At 26.0% G+C, this 26,331-nt stretch overlaps 1 protein-coding gene and 1 long non-coding RNA gene across 3 annotated transcripts in view; one reads left to right on the top strand and one right to left on the bottom strand.

The window, feature by feature from the left end:
• LOC127283685 (complexin) overlaps positions 1 to 26,331 on the top strand; it is a 583,758-nt gene that overhangs the window by 236,048 nt on the left and 321,379 nt on the right. The gene's annotated exons all lie outside the window — the stretch shown is intronic.
• On the bottom strand, positions 296 to 3,084 carry LOC127283692 (uncharacterized). Its single transcript, XR_007843385.1, has 2 exons — positions 2,841 to 3,084; positions 296 to 442 (listed from the first exon to the last, which is right to left on the bottom strand). It is a non-coding gene; the product is annotated as an uncharacterized LOC127283692 (long non-coding RNA).

Below are 26,331 nucleotides of genomic sequence, written 5' to 3'. Positions count from 1 at the left end.
AATTGTAGTCTGATTTCTAATAGTGTAAATAATATCACAGAAAATTAAAAGGCATTAAAATAAGCTGCAACGCTTATTATTTTAATACAATTTTGCTTATTTTAATCCATTTTGGTATTAAAATAAGCAAAATTGGATTAAAATAATAAGCGTTGCAGCTTATTTTAATGCCTTTTAATTTTCTGTGATGTTTAAAGTTAATATTAAAAAATTTATTGTTTCTATTATTTTTTTATTTTTACATAAACAAATGTTTATGTGACGTTGCATAAAAAAAAACTTGAACAAAAAAATATTTACATTTTATTTTTATTTTTCCATATAATTGATGATAATAATATTGCCAGAAAATGTATTAATTATAATGACCTAAAGAACATGATAAGAATCACAATTTATTTTCTTAGTATTTTTTATCGTTCAGTACGTTTCATCTTCAAATCTGCAAAAAATTTCAGAAATATTATTTATTGTTTATAACTTTTTAAATCAAATTTTTCTATTAAAAATTATAATTTATATTTATATACCCTCAGTCTACATGAGTGAATTTATAATATTTTTTTAAAAGTATTTTAAGTTACAATGTTATTTACATAAAATTATAATTACACTAGCATACAAAAAAATTGATATTCTGAGCTTTTGATCAGACCATGACTACTTTATGTTTTCAAGGTCGCTGAAACCAAATCTTGAAGTTCGTTTAATCCTTTCACGTCAGGATTTTGAAATAACTTCAAAAAACACCAAAATTTGTTCCCAAATTTTTAAAATACAAAAAAAATTAAATCTCCAAGTCTCACTATAACTGCTTTATATTTTTGAGATCGCTGAATCCGAATCTGAAGTCTATTTATAACCCCATCATGTCAGGGTTTTGACATAACCTCAAAAAAAACCAAAATTTAGAGATTTTTTGAAGTTATTTCAAAACCCTAAAGTGATGGGGTTAAATAGACTTCAGAGTTGCATTCAGCGACTCAAAAATCATAAGGTAGTCATGGTAAGACTTGGAGATATAAATTTTTTTAGATTTCATTTTGAGGTTATTTCAAAATCTTGACATGATGGGGTTAAACGAACTTCAGATTCGGTTTCACCCGTGCAGAAATCGTGATGTGGGCCTCATGAGGTACTTACCAGTTTTCCCGATCTCTAATAAGGGCCTTGTCGGGAAAACTGATGAAAGCCTCACAAGGGTGTAATGATTTTCCTCACCAATGCCCTATAGGTGAAGAAAACTAGTGAGGGCCTTACCAGTTTTCCATACGCATACCCTATTTTTTTATATTATATAAACTCAAGAAAATTCATGGTAAATTTGACTACATTTAATTGACATTGACTACATTTCTCCTAGTTCCAGGGGGCGCCTATAACAAACAATAGTTGAAACAACTATGTAAAAATTGTAAGATTAACTGTAAAATTTAGTAAGAAAAACTATTCAAAGTAGTAAATTTATTATTATAAGTATATTAGTATTGAGATCCATTTTTTCATCCTCTCCCCTACTAGTTTCGTTTGTACATGCCTAAAATATTTAAATTTATATACCTAACAGAGAAAAATCCCGAAACGCTGGGGATTGAACGCACGACCCTAACATTCGCAAGCCGACAAACTTAACCAATTAACCACGCACACGCACGCTAGGATAACTTGCATGATATTTGAGGACATTCTTGTCACTATCCAGTTAATTTTACTATCAAATGTAAATTAAAAAAATTATAAATTCTTATTTTATCCAATGTAATTTGCTACTTTTAATAGTTATTATCTTCTTTTAATTAATACTTCTCAAACTTTACGTAAAAATTTTTTTTTTGCGCCATCGTTCTGAAAAATATGTTAATACCGTGGTAACTATGGAGAGTTCCATACTTCTTTTTAGGGAATTTAACAGGAACCCATAAGAAAATTTAATAATAAGAAATAAATTATTATTTAAAATCGAAATCATTTAACTAATTTACAATAACATTTTTGCAAAATGTTAACTTTAAATACTTAATAAGTTTTAATTTTTTTTAAACCAGGAAAACTGAAATGGCCCTTGACAGGGCCATATATGGAATATCCTAGTTGGGGTTTTGGTCGGGAATTCTGGTCAAAACATTAAAATAAAAAAATATCTAAAATTATTGTAAAACGATTTTATTTTACTGTTAATAACACTTTAATGAAGGAAAAAATTTAAAAATTTAATTTTTTCACATTTTACTCAAACAGGGAAAACTGATAAGGCCCTTACCAATGCCTTACTTTATCTAGGGCAAAGTCAGGCGATTTCTGCAAAAATTTAATATTATTATATTAAACTGTAATTAATACTAAATCTTAAAGCATAAACGTAATTTTAACGAAAATTGCGATTCGGCTGCAGTAGTCAGATTTTATAAACATAAAAACTGTACTTATTGAAGTTCAACAATAGCAGACGACACTCAGCTGTTGGAAGCGAATTGTGTTTCTTTTAAAAGCCAATAGATGGCGCTCGCTATGGCTTTTGGTAAAGTTGCTACCTATTTTAACAGTGCACTCAGCTGTTTTTTTTGTTACGAATTATTCTGCATGGGCAGCGACCCCAAAAACAAGGTAGTAATGGTCTGATCAAAAGCTCAGAACATTTTTTTTTGTGTGCAAAAACACATTATCTGTGTTTAATCACAACATTGACAATTTTGCTGAGGGTATAACGCAAGTTTTCTAAAAACATTTAAAACATTTAAAACTCTTAAATAACAACGCATAAAGAAATTTTTATACATGCATTTAAAACTATGATTCTTTTAATAGCTTTTTATATTTAATATAAAAATATTAATGTTTACCTTATTTAAAAAAATTAAGACTGCTTTTCAAAAAGACTGTTGAGTTACTAAAATTTCGATCTTCCACGAAATTGACGACACATGCCACTTTTTCTGGAACATAATTTTTGGCAGCAATCATTATTATTATTACATGCTTGACCTATATCTTTGCATGCAATATTTATTTTAGTTAAAATACTTAAAATCAAACAGAATAACAATAAATATACACTTTTTGAAGAATACATTTTAATCGTCAACTCTAAATCGATTAAAATGGAAAAATAGTGAATAGTCGAATTGTGTTGCAGTATTTATATTACTTTCGATAAAGGAAATTTAAATTATTTTAATTGGTTTGTTTTTGTATTTTATTTGCAATATAATAATATTAAAAAAAAATGTAATTTTCAGTTTCTTATCAACTGAAAAGGAAAAACTTGACATCAAAATAAATTGTTCAGTTGAAATTAAAATAACTATTATTTGCGATAATAAAAAAGTATTTGTTCTTCTAAATTGAATAAATTATAAAATTATCAGTAAATATAGGCTAATTGTAAGTAATTTATATTCAAAAGTATACTTTGAAGATAATATAAAAAAAAATATTTTTGAAATTAGTTATTAATAATAATAATAATAATGGAAAAATTAAAATTATATTATTAATGCTTTCTAAATTTGAATTAATGAGAATTCGTTCATTAATTTAAATTAGTAGAAATTTTCACTAATTTCTATTAAAATATTACCTACTATTTATTTTAGTAATATTTTTTTCACAAAAGTTTAGTGAAAAAATGATTATAAAAATAATAATAATAATAATAAAGAATATGAAATTCTATAAGAAAATATTAAAATTAATTAAATAATTAATGAATTTGAAAAAGTTTTGTGATTAATTAAATATTCTTAAAGTGTTGAATTTCTTTATAGGTCGAAAAATGTAGGTTTTAGGGTTTGTGTATATAAATTTTTTTTTTTCGTCCAATTTTTACTCGCGGAAAAAGTAATCTATGTTGCATATCTCGCCTATCACTTTGATAGCACGAAATGTAGCGAGCCAGATGATTTCAAAGGTGAATACGAAAATAAAAGGCCTTTGATCTTGCATGTGCGGCAGAAAAAAATACAAAAATCGGGCAATCAACCAGCTGCCACACACTATAAATGGGAATCATCGCAATGTTTCAGTAACTCTATGTATATTGCTGTACAGTCAAAACACTGCATGATGAATTAAAACCTGGTTGTCTAAATATAATACCATTCATCGATTTTTTTTTTTTTTTTTTTTTGAACGTTTAAACCTCAACATATGTAGTATATCCCAATCAAAAATTTACTAATGGCGCAGTACTGGCGCAGTACTGGCACCCAGTTTTCGCGCCAAAGTTGGCGTAACTTTGGAATGATAACATTTTACCTGTATTGGCTACCAGGGTTGGCACCAGTACTGGTAACCACTACTGGTTCAGTACTGGCTGAGTACTGGTAGTTTTGCAATTTATTGTATACGAAAAGAAAGCTTTAACTGTAACAGAGATAAGTTTCACTGCAATAGTAAATCTCTGCTCCAAGTAATACTTTTTTTAGGAAAAAGTGTGTGAAATTTTTAGAAACCCAACACAAATTAAATATTAATTAAATAAGTCAACTAACTAATTAATATTTTATTTTATTATATATGAAATCGAAAACACCAAGAGTTTTTATTTTTTATTAAGTATAATAATATATTGCAAATTATTATTTTAAAAAATCAAAAAATAAATATAAAAATATGTTTATTATAAAACCAAAGTTTTTATAATATATAAAAACAGTTCAGTAAAAATAAAAATGTTTATAAAATAATTATAATGTATATAATTATACACAATTAGCTATTTAATTATTTTATTATTCACTTTAATTATTTGCATCAAAATAAATTTTTGAAAAACTTTTTTAAGAAAATAAAAGTTTTTTTTAATTTTTAACAAGTGTTGTAAAGAAAATTTTTTTAAATTTTTATTTTAAAAATTATTAATTTTTTTATAAAAAATTTTATTTATTTTTAGTTTAATTGTTTTAAAATTTTTTTGGTTTATTGCATATCTGAAAACAATAAAAAAAAACTTGCAAAATGTTTTGGAATTAGTCTCAGGAAAATTTTTGTTTAAATAATTTTACCCACAAAAAAGCAAAATAAAATACCTTTTAATTTTCAAAAATCAAATCAAAGTGAAAAAATTTAAACAAAAAGATTCATCGGGTTCAATTTAGAACTTTTTGTAAACTAGTATTAATCAAAAAGAAAATCTATTTGAGCCAGTACTGGCTCAATATCGGCTCAGTACTGGTTTGCCAGTACTGGGAGGGTGGTACTGCGATATCAAAAATTGAGTAAATGACAAACTTCAAGTTACTCAATTTGAGAGTGCCTTAATTTCAGATTTTTAGGTTGGTATCATTTTTAAACTGATTTACAATTTAAATAATTTTTTCTAATATTAGAATAATATTAAATAGATTCTTAACGTCAGTGCGAAAATTTAATATTTTTCAAGTAAAAAATATTAATCATTATTTATTTAAATAATAATTAATTTTATCAGTTTTCAAATTTTGCGCCATTGTTTAGATTGGCAGTACCGTTTTTGCGATTAAAACACATGTTTTCACGTTTATAACCTAAAAATATGTTTCTCTTACTTAAAATAATTACTATACGATAACAAGCAATTATCTTTTAAATTAAACAATATATATTGTTTAATAACTTATTATATAATAAGTTTAGTTTACACTGAGAAAAAAAATTTAGTGTTTGTAACAAAATTGTTTGGTTAGGCAATTTTTGGTTCTTGTAACGAAATTTTGGTTGGCTGAAACAAAGTCGTAAAGTTATCTCAACCAAACATTTGGTTAGGCCAACAAAATTATTTGGTTCAACATTTTTAAATTCTAACTAAAATTTGGTTACGACAACAAAATAATTTGGTTAACACAATAAAATAGTTTGGTCTAAAAAACCAAATGATCGTTTGTTGTCCTAACCAAAATTTGGTTACGACAACTAAATAATTTGATTCGCTCTCAGCTCATAGCTTAAGAGAAAAGTTAGTTTAAATCTCTCACAAGGATGGGTAGTCCAGTGGTCAGAGCTCCCGATCTTCAGTTTTAAAACAGAGGTTCGATCCCAGGCGGAGATGAGATTTTTCAAAGTCCACAAATATTTCAATTGGATAAATATAAATTCAATGTTAAATTGATAATAAATAAAGAAATAAATAAAAAAGATAAAAAGAAAAGAAATAAGATAGAATAAAATTTTTAATTTTACAAAAAAAACTGTTTGTTTTGTTATGTCATATTTTAAATAATTATTAATTTTGCCTAATCTAAACTTATAATTATACCCTGTTCTAACTCCTTAATTTAACTTAGTTAAATTAACTAAGTTGGGGAAAGGATTATTAAATGAATGTTTCTTTAAAAATGAAAATTATTTATTTAAATAAAAGTGTAAATGTTCTTAATTGACAATCAAATATTTTATAAAATCTATTTAATTTGATTTGGTAAAACTACCTTTTTATTTGTGGTGGCGGAGTTTCCCAATCTTCGTTTCTTGGCACCTGACTTTGATCTTCTATTGAGGTAATAAAGATTTTATTACTGGAAACCTTTTAACTGATGACAACACTTTAAAACTGTATTTTACACTTGTTATGAAGAACTTCTTGTATATATATTTTGGAAATCGATACTATGATCTTTTTACGTATAATTTGGGACTGCCTTGTTAGTGAAAGGTCTCCCATTATATAGTAATATTTTCCAATGTATTTCTCGCAGCGGGACCAGTTCGCCTCTATGGGTAGATTCAATGTCGGGACCTCACAGACACGAAAAATCTTTATTGCTTTTTCTTTTAGTAGTGGTGACTCCATAATAGATTTCCTGGTTTTTAGATCGTCTTTTCTAATTTTGAATATTAAGAACATCACACCTCTATGAAATATAATAATTTTACATATTGATTTACATTGATTATTTCTGATAACAATACATTTGTTATTTACAAATATTTGTTTACAAATATTTGTTTATTTATAAACGCTTATTTATAATTTAATATTACAAAAATATTTATTTTATTAAAATTAATTATTAATAATTATTATTTATTATAAAAAAATGTGACGGTGACATGATTATATTATATATTTGTTTATTTATAAATATATTTGTTTATTTATAAACAATTGTTTATCCACAAATATTTGTTTACAAATATTTGTTTATTAAAGAACAATTATTTATTTACAAATATATTTATTTATAAAAGAATTTATTTTATATAAATATTTATTTATTAATTATTATTAATTATTATTATTTTTATAAAAAATGTTACGGTGACGTGACACCTCCCCCCCCCAAATCGAGCATGGTGGTGAAACGAAGTGCAACAACATGGTCGACAGTTTTGTTTACATATATTCGTAGATTTTTTTTGTTTGTTTACATAAATTATTTAAACGAAAGTAAGTATATTCGTTGATCTATTAATTACAGTGTGAGCGTGATTAAATTCCTTTTTCGTTTTTATTTGTTTACATAGGCTTATAAAAAAAAGATGAGTCCTTTCATATCGAAGTAGTAATTTAGAGAAGTTTTACATAAATTTTTTGTTTAATTTTACTCAAACATAACGTTGTTACTAATTTCTAAACATTTTACGCAGAGACGTCGTAATTCTATTTAATACAGAGTTATAAATTTTATGTTATTACAATATAAATTTGCCTGTCTTGACAATCTATCGTTAATTCAATATTACATATAAAAAAATTTATTATCTGTATTATTATTATGATTCTTTTTTTTTATGAAAAAAAAAATTCAGAATTCTTCATTTTAAATTTTATGTTTAAATAAATGTAAACCTTTTTACTTCAAATTGAAGGTTTTTATAATTAATTTTGAAGTTGCAACGAAATATTTCGTGTAATTTTTAATTTATAATGGTATTTTATTTTTTCATTTATTATTGTTATTTTTGTATTTATTTATAAAAAAAAGTTTTTTTTTTGTTTATTTATTATATTTTTTGTGTTTTTGTGTGTTTTTTTTTTATTATTATAATCTATGAGTGATTTGAATTTAGGGTGATAGATGGAATATCTAAAATATATATTTGTGCATATGTTATTAAAATTGAATAATGGTAATATATGGATTCCCGGTTAAAAACCTGAAGTGATATATATATTAAAAAGACTGTTTTTCATCAATAATATTGTGATTTTGGTAAGTATTTATTTTCATTATTTTATTGAGTAAAATTTTTTTTTATTATTATCATTGAATTTAGTACAGTATTTTTAATTTGTTTAAGAAAAAAAAAAAGGCTTGTTTGGAGTAAGTTTGAAAGGAATGTTTGGAGTAGATAATTAAAAGAGTTTTGGTAGTAAATAAAAGAATTAATTTTACCATAGAGAAATTTATCCTTTTTTTTTGGTTTTTCTGAAAAATTAAAAATATTTTATATTCCTTTTCTTGTTTACCTGGCAATGGTAAATCGAGTTATGATGGTGTTAGCCTAAACTAGAACAGAAAAATATATTAGTTTTTGTTCTGTAATTTTGATTTTTTGAGTCTATTTACGTGTACTATTTTTGGTTTATTTTTTATTTCAATTTTAATATTTCCTTTTCCTAATATTTCTAAAACTTTATGGGGTCCAGTATATTGATCACCAAATTTCTTTGGTTTAGGTCCGCTTAATAAAAATACTTCATCATCTATGTTGAAATTTTGGGGGTTTATTTTTTTGTCATAATATGTTTTTGATTTTTCTTTTGCGGTAATTAGATGTTCTCTAGCTATTCCTCTGATTTCATGTAAACGAGTTATTAGTTTTATTAAATAATCATCGTATGTTTCAAGTTTTTCATGATCTGCTGGAGATTCACTAGATGGTTGTCTGGCTAGTTTGCCGAAAACTAATTCGTATGGGGTGCAACGTGTTCCTTCATGAATACTAGTATTGTAAGAAAAGGTTGCTAATTCAAGCCAATCGTCCCATTGAGAATTTTTATTTACAAATTGCTTTAAATATTCCGCAAGAACATGATGTGATCTTTCTAGAGAACCATTTGATTGTGGATGAAATGCTGTAGTTTTAAATTGTCTAATGCGAAATCTTTTGGCTAATCTTTTGATGAGATTACTAAGAAAATTTCTTCCTTGATCAGTTAGTACTGCTTTTGGGGAACCAAAAATACAAATAAATTTTTTAATAAAAGCATCTGCTATTGTACTTGCTAATTGATTGGGTAGTGCAATAGCTAAAGAATATTTAGTAAAATTATCTTGTATCGTTAATATATATTCATTTTCTTTTTCTGTTACAGGTAATGGCCCTACTATATCCATAGAGACTTTTTCAAACGCTGTACCTGGAGTATCTGTGATAACCATTGGATTTTTAGTTTTTACGCGCACCAATTTTTTTATTTGGCATTTAAGGCAAGATTGTATATATTTTTGTATGTCTAATTTCATGTTTTGCCAATAAAAATTTTGACGTATTCTGTTGTATGTTTTTGATACACCCTTATGTCCTCCTAACGCCGAAGAATGTGCTTCCTCAATCAAATCTTTTTGTTTCTCTTTGGATGGGAATTGGGTTATTCCCAAACAAATAATTATTTTTAATGAAAAATCGGAAAAAACGTCATTTATAATATTTAAAATTTCATTCCAGGATATATGATTTATTTCTGCAGTTTTTGATATACTTATTGAATGTAATTTTAATTCTCTAGCTTTTACATATAATGAGTTTATAGCTGATTTAATAAAATTTAGTTTATCTGTAAGGTTCAGTTTTATATTTGAATCAATTGGTAATACTAAGTGATATTTATTACCACGGTGATATTCCTTGACTTGTCCTAAGGTTAAATTTTTAAATTTTGGCAATTCGTTTCTTTGAAAAAGTAATTTTGATCCTGTATCTCTAGGTTCACCTGTTATTGAAGTAAAATAAGCGTAATTATCTTTTCGCATTGTAAGTTGGTCTCTACATTCTATTATGTTTCGTTTTATAGGTAATTGTTCGACCGACGGAATATCTTGAGAAGGGGGTGGCTCCGGTGGGGGTCGAGATTTATTATCTGTTGCTTGATGTTGTGTATTTTCTATTTCTGGATAAGGTTTAGGTAAAAATATTTCTTCTAAGGACTCACTTTCACTTTCATCTGTAAAAAATTCTTTGTCACTGGAACTAGTATCATAATTTTCTTCGTTTTTATTATTATATTCTGGGTTAGAAGAATCATTGGATTTATTTATTTCATGATTTTGTTTCTTGGGTCTCCCTCTTTTTCTTTGAAGGGGAGTTTTTCTTTTAATAATTTTTGTTTGTTTCTTCGTATTTTTATATACTTCTTCAGATTCACTAGTTTCTCTTCTTGTATTTTTCTTATTTTTCTTAACGTTTTTCCTTTTTATTTCTTCATTGAATTCGATTTTCTTATTTTCTTCGAGATTTTCATCATAATTTTTCCTTGCTTGCTTTCTTGTTACAACTACATTTATTTTGCAGTTGTTTTTAGTGTTTTTTATTTTCTTTTCTTTTTGTTTATTTGATTTTTTGTCGATGGATTCTTCTTCATCGAATTGTTTTTCTTGAATTTGTTGAAATTTATATGATTTCATACATGATTCTTCATTTGATTTTTCTTTCTTAAGTTTTTCTTTATTAAAATTATTTTCACTGAATTCTTCATTATTGGATTCTTCTTTATTATTGGATTCTTCTTCATTAGATTCTTCTTCACTGGATTCTTCTTCACTAAATTCGTCTTCATTAGATTCTTCTTCACTGGATTCTTCTTCACTAAATTCGTCTTCATTAGATTCTTCTTCACTGGATTCTTCTTCACTAAATTCGTCTTCATTAGATTCTTCTTCACTATAGTCTACTTCATCAGATTCTGTATATTTGTAGTAATTTTCATATATGTAATTAATTTTATTAATATTTTTCATATTATCAACAGGGTTACGAGATAGAGCGTCAGCATTTACATTCATTTTACCTGCCTTATGTATTACATCGAATTCGTATTCAGCTAATTTTAATCTCCATCTTGTTACTCTTGAGCAGGGATCTTTTGAATTTTGAAACCATACTAATGGTTTATGATCTGTGACTAATGTAAATTTTCTACCGAAAAGATATGGTCTAAAATGTTGTACACAATAAACTATGGCTAGTGCTTCTTTTTCGTATGTATCGAATTTTCTTTCATTATCGTTTAAGGTACGGGATGTGTATGCAATTGGTTTATCTTGTCCAATTTTACCTTGAGAAAGTATGCCTCCAATGGCATATCCTGATGCATCTGTTGTAAGGACAAACGGTTTTGTAAAATCTGGTCTTTGCAAAAGGGGTTCTTCACATAGTTTTTCTTTTAAATTGTCAAAAGCATTTTGTTGTTTTTCAGTCCATAGAAACGGGGTATCTTTTTTAAGTAGTTGTGTTAACGGTGTTGAAATTTTTGAAAATCCGTTTATAAATCTTCTATAATATCCGGCTAGACCTAAAAATTGTTTTATATTCTTTTCATTTTTTGGTGTTGGAAATTTTTGTACGGCTTCTATTTTTTTTGGATCTGGCCTAACTCCTTCTTTATCAATTATATGACCTAAATATGCAACTTCTGTTTTAAGAAATTCGCATTTGTCTGGTTGTAGGTGTAAGTTTGCGTATCTAAGTCGGTCAATTAATTTATTGAATTTTATTTCGTGTTCTTCTAGAGTTTCTGCATATAATACTATGTCGTCTAGATACACAAAGAGGTCATTTTCGATTAATGAACCTAAGGTAATGTTCATCAGTCTTTGAAAAGTACTGGGGCCATTTTTTAAACCAAATGGCATTCTGTCAAATTCATAATGTCCATATGGGGTTGAAAAGGCAGTTTTATGGGAATCTTTTTCGTCCATTGGAATATGGTGAAAACCTGTTGCTAAATCAAATACTGAGAAATAACGGGCATTAGATATTTGGTCAAGAATTTCCAAAATATTCGGTAACGGAAAGTTGTCGGAAATTGTTTTTTCGTTTAATTTTCTGAAGTCTAATACCATTCTCCATTTTCTTTCGCCGTGAGAATCGAGTTTCTTGGGTACTAGAAAAATTGGAGTATTGTATGGTGACTGGGAAGGTTTAATAATTTTGTTTTTTAAAAGTTCGTTCACTTGTCTAGTTATTTCTTCTTTGTGGACTGGTGGATATCTGTATTGTTTTGTTATAATTGGTCGATCGTCGATAGTTGGAATTGAATGCACTAAAAGAGGTGTAGCTTCTAATGGTTCGTCGGGTAGTTGAAATCTGTCAGAATTTGTTGCAATAAGTTTTTCTACATGTGATAATTCTTCTTTATTTAAATGGTTAAGTCTTAATAGTTTTTTAATGTCTTCAATTCTTTTATTAGAGGAAATATTATTAATTTGGTTACTATTGTTATGTATTGTATTTATAGGTTCTTTTGGATTTTTAAAAAAATATTTTTTACCTTTAATTTCTAAACATTTTAATGCGTAATTTATATTAACATTATTTTTTAAAAAAAATTCTGAACCTAAAATTCCGTCTTCTGTAATTGGAACGTTATTTGGAATTAAATGGAAAATTGTTGGAAAACCAAATATATTTAATTTAATATTTCCTAGTGTGTATACAGGATGATTATTTATTCCTGTTAATCTTAATATTTCGTCTTGTTCAATTTGAATTCCATGGTCGATAGTATTTAATTTTAATAAATTTCTACCTGCTCCTGTATCTATCATTATATTTGTTGGACATTTTAAACCATTAACTGTTGTAGTTATTGAAGGAATGGGGTTGTCTGTACTAATATTTATTTTTATTTCTTTTATATTTCTTTTCTGTGTAGTAGGTGCATTATCTTCATTTAGCGAGCCTCCCGTGCAGCACCTGTGTTGGGGAGGGGTCTGGAGTTTCCCTGATTTTGTGGTTGAAATCTTTGTTGTTGTGGTTGAAATCTTTGTTGTTGTGGTTGATATTGTTCTTGTTGTGGTCTGTATTGTTGATTTTGTGTTTGTTGGTTATTGTATATTTTTTTACGACATTCACTGATAAGATGACCAGGTTTTTTACAATAGGAACACTCTTTTTGAGCTTGATAAGTATTATATGGAGTATTCCTTTGATTAGGTGGATATTGAGAAGATCTGTAATTTGTTTGTTCATATTGTCTATTGTTAGGTTTAGGTTTCCATTGTTCTTGATATTGTTGATGTGGGTTCCATTGATTTTGATAATGTCGATTCTGATTTCGCGGATATTGAAAAGGGTTGTTGTACGTTTGATTCCAATTGTTTGTTCTGTTTGTATTTTGGTAATTAAAATTTTGTTTTAATTGACGACAAACTATGGCTGAATGACCTATTTTGTTACATATTTGACAGATTAATTCTTCCCTCATGATGTGGATTTTATCTTTTTTAGTTTCTAATTTTTCTTCTCTGTTCCTATGGGAAGATCTTAAAGCTAAATTTGCTGCTAATTTTCTTTCAACTTCAATAGCATTATTTATGGCATCTTTAAATGTATTTACGTCTTCTAATCTGGTTTCAATGTCTGTTTTTAATCCTCTAATAAAACAATCTAAAACATCTTTTTTAAATCCAGTTACGAAATTTTCATCTTCTCTTCCTTGATTACTACGCCTATGTGAATCTAAAATTCTATTTCCTATTTCCCGTATTCTAGTTGCGTAAGAAATAACTTTTTCGTTTTCCCATTGATAAATGCTTCCTAATTCACCCTGTAGTTGGTATATAGATTTATTTGGAGAATACACATTTTTTAGGCTATCTATTAATTCATTGATGTTATCGTAAGAATCATTTAATAAAGATTGTCGAGCTTCTCCCCTAATTTTTGTTTTAATAAGTTTTGTTAAGTTTGCTTCTGCATTTTGAGGTAATAGGCTTTTGGCTTCATTACATGATGAAATAAATTGTTCTAAAGGTATGTTATCGCCCGAAAAAATTGGTACTATTTCTAAGGCATCGCGAAGTGAGACGACTTGATTATTAAAAATCGTTTCTCGTGTTTCTGGCATTATTTTTCTTTTATAGTTATCGGTAATATTTATAAATTTGTTCTGTTTGTCTTTAATTAATAGTTCTAAAATATCGTCTTTATCTGAAATTGATTTGTCAAAATTCTTATATGGGGTTCTTGTATTATTTTCTAAGGGTTCTGTTTCGGATTCAGATTCTGATTCAGTATTTATTTCTAAGTTTTCTGGTTTTAAGGTTGTTTCGATTATGGTAGAAGAAAAGTCAGTTAAATTTAGTGAATTTGTGTCAATAGATTCTTCAAAATTAGTTATTGTTTCGTCGTTTGCTGTATTGCCACTAATTATAACACTATTATTTTGTCTAGAATAAGGATGTGGAGAGTCAGTTTTTCTATTATAAGTTTCAAATGCAGTTTGATTATTAGTTAGTATTTCTTTTGCTAATAAAGGATTATCTTGAGCTTGACTACGAGTAGTTCTCTTTTCTTCAGACATTGGTTAACATTTTTGAAAAAAGTAAACAAAATTTGTAAGTGTAATGTAATGTAGAATAAAACTTGTCAGTTTTATGTTTTCTAATTTTTGTATGTGTGGACAAACATATGTGTAGACAAATATATGTGTATACAAATATATATATATATATAATATGATAGATAAATACGTTTATAAAATAAGTAAAGGATTATTTGATTGTTTCTGTTCATAAATTATTTGATTAAAAACAACAGAATTTCTCAAAAAAAAATTTGCAAATTTTATTTAGAATTAATTATTTATTAATATTGTTGAAAAAATTTAAGCAACAATTTTTTTTTTATTCTAAAAATTTTGAAAATTTATTTGTTTATAACTTGTTAAACAATATTTTGGTTAAAAAAAAAAATTTATAGAAAAAATGTGTTTAAATTTTATTTAAGAGAATTATTTATTTTTTTAATATTAATTTATTGTTTATTTAAAAAAAATTTTATATAATTATTTTTTATATTGTTTATTTATTTATAAATTGAAATATTTATTTAAAAATAAATTTTATTTTATTAATTTTTAATATTTATTTATTGTTTATTTAAAATTTATTAATTAATTAATTATTTTTATATTGTTTATTTATTTGTAAATGAAAATGTTTGTTTTTTTTTTTTAAATTATATTTTATTTAAGAGAATTATCTATTTTAAATATTTATTTATTGTTTATTTATTAATTATTTAATTATTTTTATATTGTTTATTTATTTGTAAATTGAAATGTTTGTTTTAAAATTTTTATTTTATTTAAAAGAATTATTTATTTTTAATATTTATTTATTGTTTAAAATTTATTAATTAATTATTGATTTTATAATTATTTGTTTAAAAATTTGTTAATTAATTGTTAATTATTAATTATTTATTTAGTTATCAATTTATTTATGTTATTATTTAGTTTATTTTTATTAAATTTTTATTTATTAATTGTTCATTAAATTATTTATTTAATTATTTATATTTTTAATTAATATTGCAAAATTTTTGAAAAATGATCATTCATTTAATAATTTAACCCAGGCCGATGCACCAAAAATTATAAGTTCTGTTATGTCATATTTTAAATAATTATTAATTTTGCCTAATCTAAACTTATAATTATACCCTGTTCTAACTCCTTAATTTAACTTAGTTAAATTAACTAAGTTGGGGAAAGGATTATTAAATGAATGTTTCTTTAAAAATGAAAATTATTTATTTAAATAAAAGTGTAAATGTTCTTAATTGACAATCAAATATTTTATAAAATCTATTTAATTTGATTTGGTAAAACTACCTTTTTATTTGTGGTGGCGGAGTTTCCCAATCTTCGTTTCTTGGCACCTGACTTTGATCTTCTATTGAGGTAATAAAGATTTTATTACTGGAAACCTTTTAACTGATGACAACACTTTAAAACTGTATTTTACACTTGTTATGAAGAACTTCTTGTATATATATTTTGGAAATCGATACTATGATCTTTTTACGTATAATTTGGGACTGCCTTGTTAGTGAAAGGTCTCCCATTATATAGTAATATTTTCCAATGTATTTCTCGCAGCGGGACCAGTTCGCCTCTATGGGTAGATTCAATGTCGGGACCTCACAGACACGAAAAATCTTTATTGCTTTTTCTTTTAGTAGTGGTGACTCCATAATAGATTTCCTGGTTTTTAGATCGTCTTTTCTAATTTTGAATATTAAGAACATCACACCTCTATGAAATATAATAATTTTACATATTGATTTACATTGATTATTTCTGATAACAATACATTTGTTATTTACAAATATTTGTTTACAAATATTTGTTTATTTATAAACGCTTATTTATAATTTAATATTACAAAAATATTTATTTTATTAAAATTAATTATTAATAATTATTATTTATTATAAAAAAAATGTGACGGTGACATGATTATATTATATATTTGTTTATTTATAAATATATTTGTTTATTTATAAACAATTGTTTATCCACAAATATTTGTTTACAAATATTTGTTTATTAAAGAACAATTATTTATTTACAAATATATTTATTTATAAAAGAATTTATTTTATATAAATATTTATTTATTAATTATTATTAATTATTATTATTTTTATAAAAAATGTTACGGTGACGTGACAGTTTGATCAACCAAATATTTTTGTTGACCTAACAAAAAAAATTTGGTTGAGCTAACCAAACATTTTTGTTATGCCAACAAAAAACACTCAACCAAATTTTTTGGTTGACCCAAACAAATAGTTTGGTTGCTTAAATATCAACAAAATTTTTTTGTTGGCCCAACCAAATTTTGGTTGCTCTGACTAAACATTTTTCTCAGTGTATTATTTAAATTAGAAATCTATTATATTTTTCGGGTTTTTATATAATTATTTGATATTTGATAATATTTTTAAATTTTATCTTTATTTAGTTGAAATGAAACTGCCCTGTCTCATTTCGATATTTTTATCATTATAACTCGAAATGAAACAACCAGTTTCATTTTTGATACGTATCAAATTTAGTATGAATTTCGTACTTAAGAGATCAGATTTTTTCTGTGAATTTACAAAATAAATTGAATACATATGAATAAACTACAATAAGTAAACAATAAGGAGTTCAAAATTCAAACCTAATCTCTAAATCTGAATTAGTGAAAAGTGAGCTACTAATATAAATTAGTAAGAATTTTCACTAATTTTGAGTCACTTTTACTAAAACTTTAGTAAAAAAAAAAATTAACTACGAAATCAATTAGTAATATTTTACTTAAAAATTAGCAAAAATTCTTACTAATATGAATTAGTAGCTCACTTTTTACTAATTCAAATTTAGAGAGTAGCGAGATAGAAATATATCGATAGTTTTAAACGTTTTAAATAAAAATATGTTTTATAAATTCGTATCTTTTTACAGAAAACTTGAGTATTTATATCGAAAATTAAGTTTCTCTAATGAAATCAGGGAAATTAAATTAGAAAATTAAAATTCATTTCTATGAATGGAAAAATTCACTTTTTTTTTGCAGTTAATTCGTTTTTTTTTTTTTTTTTTTTTTAAGAATTTTGAGAAAAAGTAAGTCAAGATTGTTACAGTTTTTGAGCTCGTAACGAGCATTTTTTTTCTTTCCTTTATTTCCCCCCCCCCTTTATTCTTTTAGTTTGGTCGTTTACTGAACTTTAAACCCCACCAACAGCTTTAGAGCCTTTTGCTTGCCAGTTGTTTGACTAAAATAAAAGTAGATACCTTTTATTTATGAAATATGCAACAGTTCGCCTCGAGCTCGTTGTAGACGTTTCCTTCATTTCGAAGCTTTCTTACGTTTTTCTTCTCTTACGGAATTTTTTTGTAATGCCAACGTAAAATGATATACATTCGCATCTGACAGTGATATACATTGAAAAAAAACTGTTTTACAATATTAGAGGATTTCTCGTAAATTTTATCTTATTTTTTTTTTATTTTATTTTGCTTAGATGTATAGGGTTACTAAAGCATTTTTCAGAATTTGAGAGGTTTACATTTTTTTTTATCTTGTTTCATATTTTAAACAAGAAAAATAAATTTAATTATTTTTTTCCTACAACTGTTATAAGTGATAGTAAAAATATTTGAAATTTAGGTTCCGTACTTGATTTAATAATTATTAATATAGCTACTATCTTATATTAATTCTTCATATTTATTTATTTCATTAATTTATTTTATTGTATAATATTTTTACAATAAATTCTTAATATTTTTTTTTTTTTTATAAAATTTAGCAATATTTTCTTGTTCCAATTTTTGAGATGGAAAAAAATTTTACGATTTCATCATCAAGAAAATGATTTCCTATCTGATTAGATATGAATCGGTTTCATAAAATTTTCCGGAATTCAGAATTTTTTCTGTTATATATATATACATATAAAATCTCAATATTGATATCAAATCTAGGATTCAGGAAATGCAAGTCACAAATCAATTTTTATGTGAAAACTTAAACTGATATAAAATGTGAGGTCTCACGAACATTTGTCATGTTTGATGGTTATAGAAATTTGATGAGATCTCGAGACAAGAATTCTCATTTTTTTTTTTTTTTTTGAAAAATTGTGAAAAAATTCGCATTCCTGTTCGTTAGGTACGTGTTTCAATATTATCCCAAATGGAAAAATATCTTACGTGTAATTATAATATGTGTATACTTGTTTTACAGCCTCAATTTTATTTAAAAAAATTATATCCCAAATCAAAGGAGCATTAATGCTTTTTGGGTTTCAAAGGTAAACAATTAGGAATCAAATTGGAAAAATAAAGAAATAGTTGTATAAATGAACAAAAATTCTTCGGAATTAGGATTTTTTTATAAAAGTTGACAACAAGAAATAGTGATTTGTTATTTCAAAGTTATTTACTTTTTTATTTTCATTAAAAAAGAATAAATCAAGAAAACTTTTTAATTTGAACTGGAATAATTCTATTTTGAATGTTGAATTTTTTTAAATAATTTGTAATTACACTTGAACTAATACTTTTTTTTAGAAATTGAATTAGAATTTAAATGGAATTTGGAAAAGAAATAACTGACATTAAATTCTTTTCCATGTTTTTGACAAGGTTAGGTTAGGTTAGGTTAGGTTAGGTTAGGTTGGTTACTCTTGACATGGAATTACCCATATTCTACCTATATTAGTATTAAAACGAACATAACCTCAAAATTCAAGGTCTTAGGTCTCCAGGATTCAAGGTCATGGATCAAACATAACCTTAAAATTCAAGGGCCTACGCGGAAAAAATAGTATTGAATCAAGTAAACCTATGTACTTGACCGTATTCAATACCAATATTTTCTTGATCCAAGAAAATTTACTTCAAACTGATAAAAATTTCTTGGATCAAGAAAATATTGGTATTTCAATATTTTCTTGATCCAAAAAAATTTACTTCAAACTGATAAAAATTTCTTGGATCAAGAAAATATTGGTATTGAATACGGTCAAGTACATAGGTTTTTTTGATTCAATACTATTTTTTTCAGTATAGGGTTCCAGGATTCAAGGTCAGAGATCAAACATAACCTCAAAATTCTAGAGCATAAGTTTCCAGGATTCAAGGCCTTTATTTAAACATAACCTCAAAATTCAAGGACATAGGTCAAGGGACCGTTGGGTTTGAGGCTATGTCCGAAAAACATAACTTCAAATTCCCCTAACTAAGAAACCAACATAACCTCAAAATTTAGATAAAATTTTAATACTTGCAAACCTTTAGAAAATTAATTATTAAAGTGTAAAATACTGAAGGTTAGCGCACGGGGACGTGGCCCCCCTACTTTAAAACACTTTAAAATAAAAATAATCTCACCCAAAATAAAAATATTTTAAGAGTACATAATATAGTCTATTTAAATATATAATTTAGATATTTATATACTATAATTAAAAGAAAAAAGAAATCAATGAGACGAAAATAGAAATAAAAAAAAATGGATATAGAAATAAGCGAAAAGAGTGCCTAGGGATTTACACAGCAATATTATTTCTCCGCAATCAATGCGGATACGATTTTCCCAATCAGCTTGAGAGGCTGGTTGAGGGACACAAATGCACTACTTACTATACTTACTTCTCAGTCCGAGAAAGACGTAGAGATTGAAATATATAAATGAAAGAGCGATAAAAGGTTTTTAGTAGCCAATGAGTGTTCTAAGGAGAAAAAAAACTAAAAAAAAAGAAAAGAAGGAGAAAAGCAAAAGAGACTTTAAAGGGGAAGATTTGAGTTACATTGGAGAGGTCTAGAGGCAATTTCCGAGTAAAATGTTCTTTCTTGAATTATTTGTCCAAGAGAAGCTTTTAAAGCATTAATGAAGTAATTCGATTTTTAAACGGAACATTTTATTATAGTCGAAGACACTCTCTGTGTACTTTTATATTGAGGGAATTTTTTTTTTTTTTAAATTCTTTTATTAAAAAGCTTTTCAGAAAAAAAATGTATTAAGGGAAAAAAATTTTTTTTTTTCCTAATTAATTCAACAAACAATATTGTTTAATAGTTATTTAATTTCAAAATTATAATTAAAAATTTTTTTTTCTCATAACATAAAAGTCATCTTTTAAAAGAGATGAATTTTAAAATCCTCTTAGAATTTACTTTACTACTTATTGTATATTATATAAGAGCTCTTAATTTCATTTTAACGGGAAATTAATTAAATCTTTATAGAATGAATTAAAAATGCCGAAGAGAATAAAAAAAAAGAGATTGGATTATATTTATTTCTTTTTCCATTCGTTTTTTTTTTATTATAAAAATTTTTTTTGTGAAGTTGCTATTAGCGGATTTTCGCATCAGACAGGAAGGGAATTCATGATGAGGATTTAGTCTTTTAGTAAAGCTAATATTTATGCTGGTGTAATTTAATTGAAACCAAAGACAAGATAGGCGTGATAGAGAGAAGCGAAAGATGGTTTCCGCAGCATCACAGATTATATGGGTACGAGATATATATATATATATGTATACTGTCGCGTTTATATTCCATGGATGATGTAATTTGTTGTCTATCAATTACCTAACCGACTGGCTACCTTCCTTTATGTACAGCGTTGCAAATTAATGCAGTAGCAGGGAAATTTTTTATTCACTTCCTCCTCTCGTTTCTCATTTTCATTTGATAAAAAAATGTCGAATGCCTCTGATAATATTAAATCGTCATAATTTTTTTCCTCTTCATTGTTTTGTAGCATCTGAAAAATATTAGCATTTTTTATTTTCTATAAAAAAATTATTATTATTATTTATTTAATTATTCTTTTTTAAAAATTTTTAATTTAGAATTTTAATGATTACACGGTGTTTTTTAAATCGATTTAACCTAAAGTTTCTGGCACCTGGGATGTTTTTTTTTCATTTCGGTTATAGAAAATGATAAATTGATTTTTAAATACTTTTTTTTCGAAACAGGGATACTTTATACAAAATCGGCCAAAATGCCAAGGATCCTTATCTTATAAATTTTCTAAATCCGAAATATTGTGCGAATCCATACAAAAACGAGATTGCAAAAAGAAAAGTAGAAAAGTAATATAACGATAGCTGCGACTTTGTGCTCCCTGTATGCTGCTGCCATCTGACGGCGGCAGGACGTAATAAACCTCTCATTATACTCTTTTTTTTCGTTTTTCTAGTAAATTATTAATTGTAGAGGAAATTGGTAAAAACAAAAAAAATTTCTTTTTTTAATATCTACAAATTCTATCTGATGAAATTTGTTTCTTCAATAAATATTACTTGACGAAAAGTTGAGTTTTGGTCATTTTGAAATTTCAAATCGACTTTTTTCAAAAATGGCTCCAAAAAATATTTTCCTTTTTATTAAAAAATGATATATTCATGATCTAGAATCATCTTTAAATTGAAATAATTAATTGAATATTTAATTCAAGTGTTTTGGACATTTGAAATTTTGAAGTAAATACTTGGGTTAATTTTTTTATGCTCTATACTGATGGCTGATGCATATCTATATTGGTTTGTGCTCGTTAGCGCATATCTAATTAAAACGTAATCAATTCTGTTGATTAATTACGGACGTTTCACATGCTCCGAGCAATTTAAAAATAGACTACTCTCGATAAAAGAAAAAAAAAATTATTGTGAAAAATATATGATATCTATTCATTATTTTTATTGATAGAATGAAATTTTTAGAAAAAAAAAAAATTTTTAAACATAAAATAATAATTTGAGAGTTATTATAATCAATTTTGAATGAATTCAATTTGTTTATAGTTTAGTTATATGAATAATTTGTCTGCTTTTTGAGAAATTAATTATAATTTGTTAGAGAATAATAATTATTGATAATTTTGTTGTTAAAAGTGAATTAGAAGGTTTAACCTTTAACTAAAAATATTTAATCCGAAGATTTTTATATTTATAAAAACCAATATATACATCAGCCTTCACTCTATTTGAAATGTTCCTTGAACTGGAAGGTGAAATTAACATTTATGAATTATTATAACATTATGAATTTAATATTGGAAGATTTTTGCGATATAAGATTTATTGAATTAGACAAAATTTTTTAAGAAAAAAGAGAAAAAATATATATTTATCATGCGACAGATAAATGCTTTTATTTTCCATTATCATGTTTTTCTATCTCTTTTTATTTCTGTTTCCGCTCTTATTACATTGAATGCTTTTGAGGTTTGCTTCAGAGAAGTTTTTGTTCTCTTTTTTTCCGTCCACAACAGTCACAAATATCGAAGGACTCAACTAATCTTGAGAATATACGAATTAATCACTACTTTTTTTTTCACTGACACGAATGACATCCAAATGACAGATTTTTCTTTTTTTTCTGAAATGATTCATGAATTATTTTGATAGTAATATAAATTATTATTGTAAATTTTTTTTCAATAATTATTATTATCTTTATAATAGTTATCAAGTACATCCTAGGGAGAAAAAAATCTTTTTCTCCAGAGTTTAAATAAATATTTATTTGTTTCGAATATATTTTTAAAAATAATTTATATTATTTATTTTTATTTAGTTCGAATTATTAATATTTGACGTATAAATAAAAAAAAAAAAAATTGTGGGAATTTGAAATGGAAAAACTTTCAATAATTTAATTTTAATAACACATAAAAAAGAATTTCATCTTTATTATAAAGAATAAGTCGAAATATTTAAAAACTTGTTTGCTGAAAAGCTCTTTTCAAGATAAAAAAAAAAAAAAAAAAGTTGAAACTAAAAAGTGGAAATGTTTTTTAAGTCTTGGAAAACTTGTTATTTTAAATAAATGCACGGATATCTACCTCAAAAGTTAGGTAAAAATTATAAAGGTGTAGTTCTCAAGTATTTATGAAACTTTCCGTTAAAACACTCTTGAAATGAGTTTAAGATTTTCAACTTTCTTCAAAAATTAAAACTATAATATAAATGGAAACTATATAGAAGAAAAAAAATATACTTCTTTCGAAGTCGTTTCTATAAAAACAATTTTTTTTTTTTTTCAAACGGAAAAATTGTAATTGAAATGTGAATGTCCATATATACTAATAATTGCTTCAAAATTTGTTAATTTACTTTAGTCCAATTTTCCAGTTTTTGTTTTCTTCTAAATTTTCATTTTATAATAAAGTTCAATTTTTAAATTTTTATTTTCTAATAATGTTCAATCCACAAAGTTCGATTTTCTAATAAAGTTCAATTTCTAAATTTTTTTTTTGTCGAAAACAAAAAAATCAAAATTTTTCAATGTAATTTCATCATTAAAAAAACGGTTTTCCATTTATTAATATCAATTCGATTAGGAATTTTTTTTTTCATAGAAATTAATTTTTATTTTAGATAACAAATTTTATTAGAAATGGATTTTTTTTGTAGAAAATATGAATTAGAAAAAATTATAAAAAGAATTATTATATATATATATATATATATATATATATATATAATTGATATAGAAATAATAATAGAAAAAAAAAAATAATAGAAAAAGGAATAATCCTATATTTCGTATCTGACCCTCTACCTTAAAAAATGTAATGCCAATTATAAAACAAAAAAAAAAAAAAAAGAAAAATGATATTTCAGTGAAAAAATTAGTAACAAAATTTTTAAGAAACAATTTATCTTGTGTCATTTTGCCCCAGTTTTTCGTCAGCTAAGGGCCATTATTTTCAATAGGACACGACAAGTTGTGAATCCCCCCCTTTTTTTCTCTCTCTTCTCTCTCTCTTTCTCTTCTCTGATGATGATTATTATCATGAGGAAACGAGAAGATCAACTCTTCTCGCAGACTTATGAATTTCAATAGCATCAACTTGAAAAAGAGAGGCCGCAAAAGCCATTCCATTTCGTCCGGCAATAAATTTACCCACCCCTATAAAACCCCATTAATCATTTGGAATTCTGGAGGAGGAAAAAATAAAAGAATCCATCTAAAAACGAGACATCATCTTCTTCAAGTTGAGATCGATACTTAAAGACGTGTATGACACGTGGATTCAATATGTATATATATATATATATATAGTATATAATCTGCTTGTAGGTCAAGTTTGAGATGACATCGAAGCCCGAGGGTTTGGTTTTTCAACTCCGCGATATGCGCGAACTATAATTGGAAAAAGGACATGAAACATATTTCAGTACCTACTCCTCTCTTTCTTTTAAAATTTTGTTTACCAGACTACACACTCCAGTACACATATACACTTATCCTTAATACCGTGTCAAACAGATTTTACCTTGCTTTCATTTTATTAAGCTCAAATTTTCTGCTTTTAGTCTTTTTCATTCGTTTCAAAACAACATCAGTGTTGAATTATTTAATATTTAATTTAATATTTGAAAATCCTATCAGGGCCACAGTAGAGCCTTGTTTCAGTTTGATTAAAATCGATTAAAACCTGTGCCTGATCTGTACCTTGTGTGGTCCTGGTCATGTTCCCTGTTTCAGCCACGTCAGAGCCAGGTTGGCGAATTTTTGTACTATGTGCACAAAATTTTTAAGGGCCCTAGAAAGGCTCACATCAGGCAGCCCTACATCCGCATAAAACACTTAATTTTCTCGGAGCCACAGTAGAGCCCTATTTCAGCTCTGTTAAAGTCGATTTAAACCCATGCCTGACTTGTGCCTGTTGTGGCCCTGGTGAGATTCCCTGTTTAAACCAGGTCAGAGCGAGGTTGGTGAATTTCTGTACTGTGTACTAAAAGTATGATGAGCCCTAGATCAGGCCCACATTAGACAGCCCTAAATCCGCATGAAACACTAAATTCTCTCGGGGCCACAGTAGAGCCCTATTTCAGCCCGATTAAAATCCGAGACTAACCAGCGCCTGTTGTGGCCCTGGTGAGATTCCCTGTTTAAACCAAGTCAGAGCCAGGTTGGCGAAATTTGCACTTGGTTGGAAAATTTGAAAGGGGAGCCTAAAATCCACACGAAACACTAAATCTGGACGGGACCACAAAAGAAACCCTATTTCAGCCCAATTAAAATCGGTTAAAACCGGGGTTCGGCCAGGCCCTGGAGTGGCTCCGATCAGGTTCCCTGTTTTCACCAGGTCAGAGCCAGATTAGCTAATTTCTACATGAAATTCTTGTCTCGTGCAGAAATTCGCCAACCTGGCTCTGACCTAGTTGAAACACGGAACCTGACGGGGGCCGAACTAGGCGCTGGTCGGGCCCTGATTCTAATTGATTTTAATCCGGATAATTTAATTGATTCAAATACAATCAGTTACTTGACTATTTAAATATTTATTTATTTTATTTAAATAATAATTTTTAAAAAAAGTCATCAACATCACTTTTAAATAGATAAATTAATTAAAAAACAGTTTAATCCATTTTTGCTCGCAAGGTTTTAATCCACTTTTGCTATCAGTTCCTTAAATTATTATTAAATAGTATTATTGTTAATTAATAATTATTATTAAATAATATTATTGTAATTTTTGATAAATTGTTGTTAATAATTAATAATTAGAAATACAATAAACTTCCGAAATAAACGAAATAAATAATAAAATAAATAATAATAATAATAATATTAATAATAATCGTAATAAATAACGAAATAAATAAATAAAATCTTCATTTTATATCGAAAGGAATATCTTTTTTTTACCACTAGCAAAAAAAAACTGTATTTTTTTCTTTGAAGTAAAAAAAAATGCGGAAAGTTTCTTTTTTTTCCAATTTTCTGATGTATGAGATTTCTGTCCTTTTTTTTGCAATAATCTGACAACCCATCTTTTTTTTATCTTCTTTTTACTCAAAACATACATATATATACATACACACACTCAACTCTTTCTCGATTCCGTTTAATTTCGGGGCAAATTGTACCAAGTTTA

Source organism: Leptopilina boulardi, unplaced genomic scaffold (assembly GCF_019393585.1).
Source record: "Leptopilina boulardi isolate dan_hultmark-lab unplaced genomic scaffold, ZJU_Lbou_2.1 LbouV2_310, whole genome shotgun sequence".
NCBI classification, from domain to species: domain Eukaryota; kingdom Metazoa; phylum Arthropoda; class Insecta; order Hymenoptera; family Figitidae; genus Leptopilina; species Leptopilina boulardi.
The sequence above is the reverse complement of the archived record's forward strand: the minus strand, read 5'-3'. Positions and strand labels throughout refer to the sequence as shown.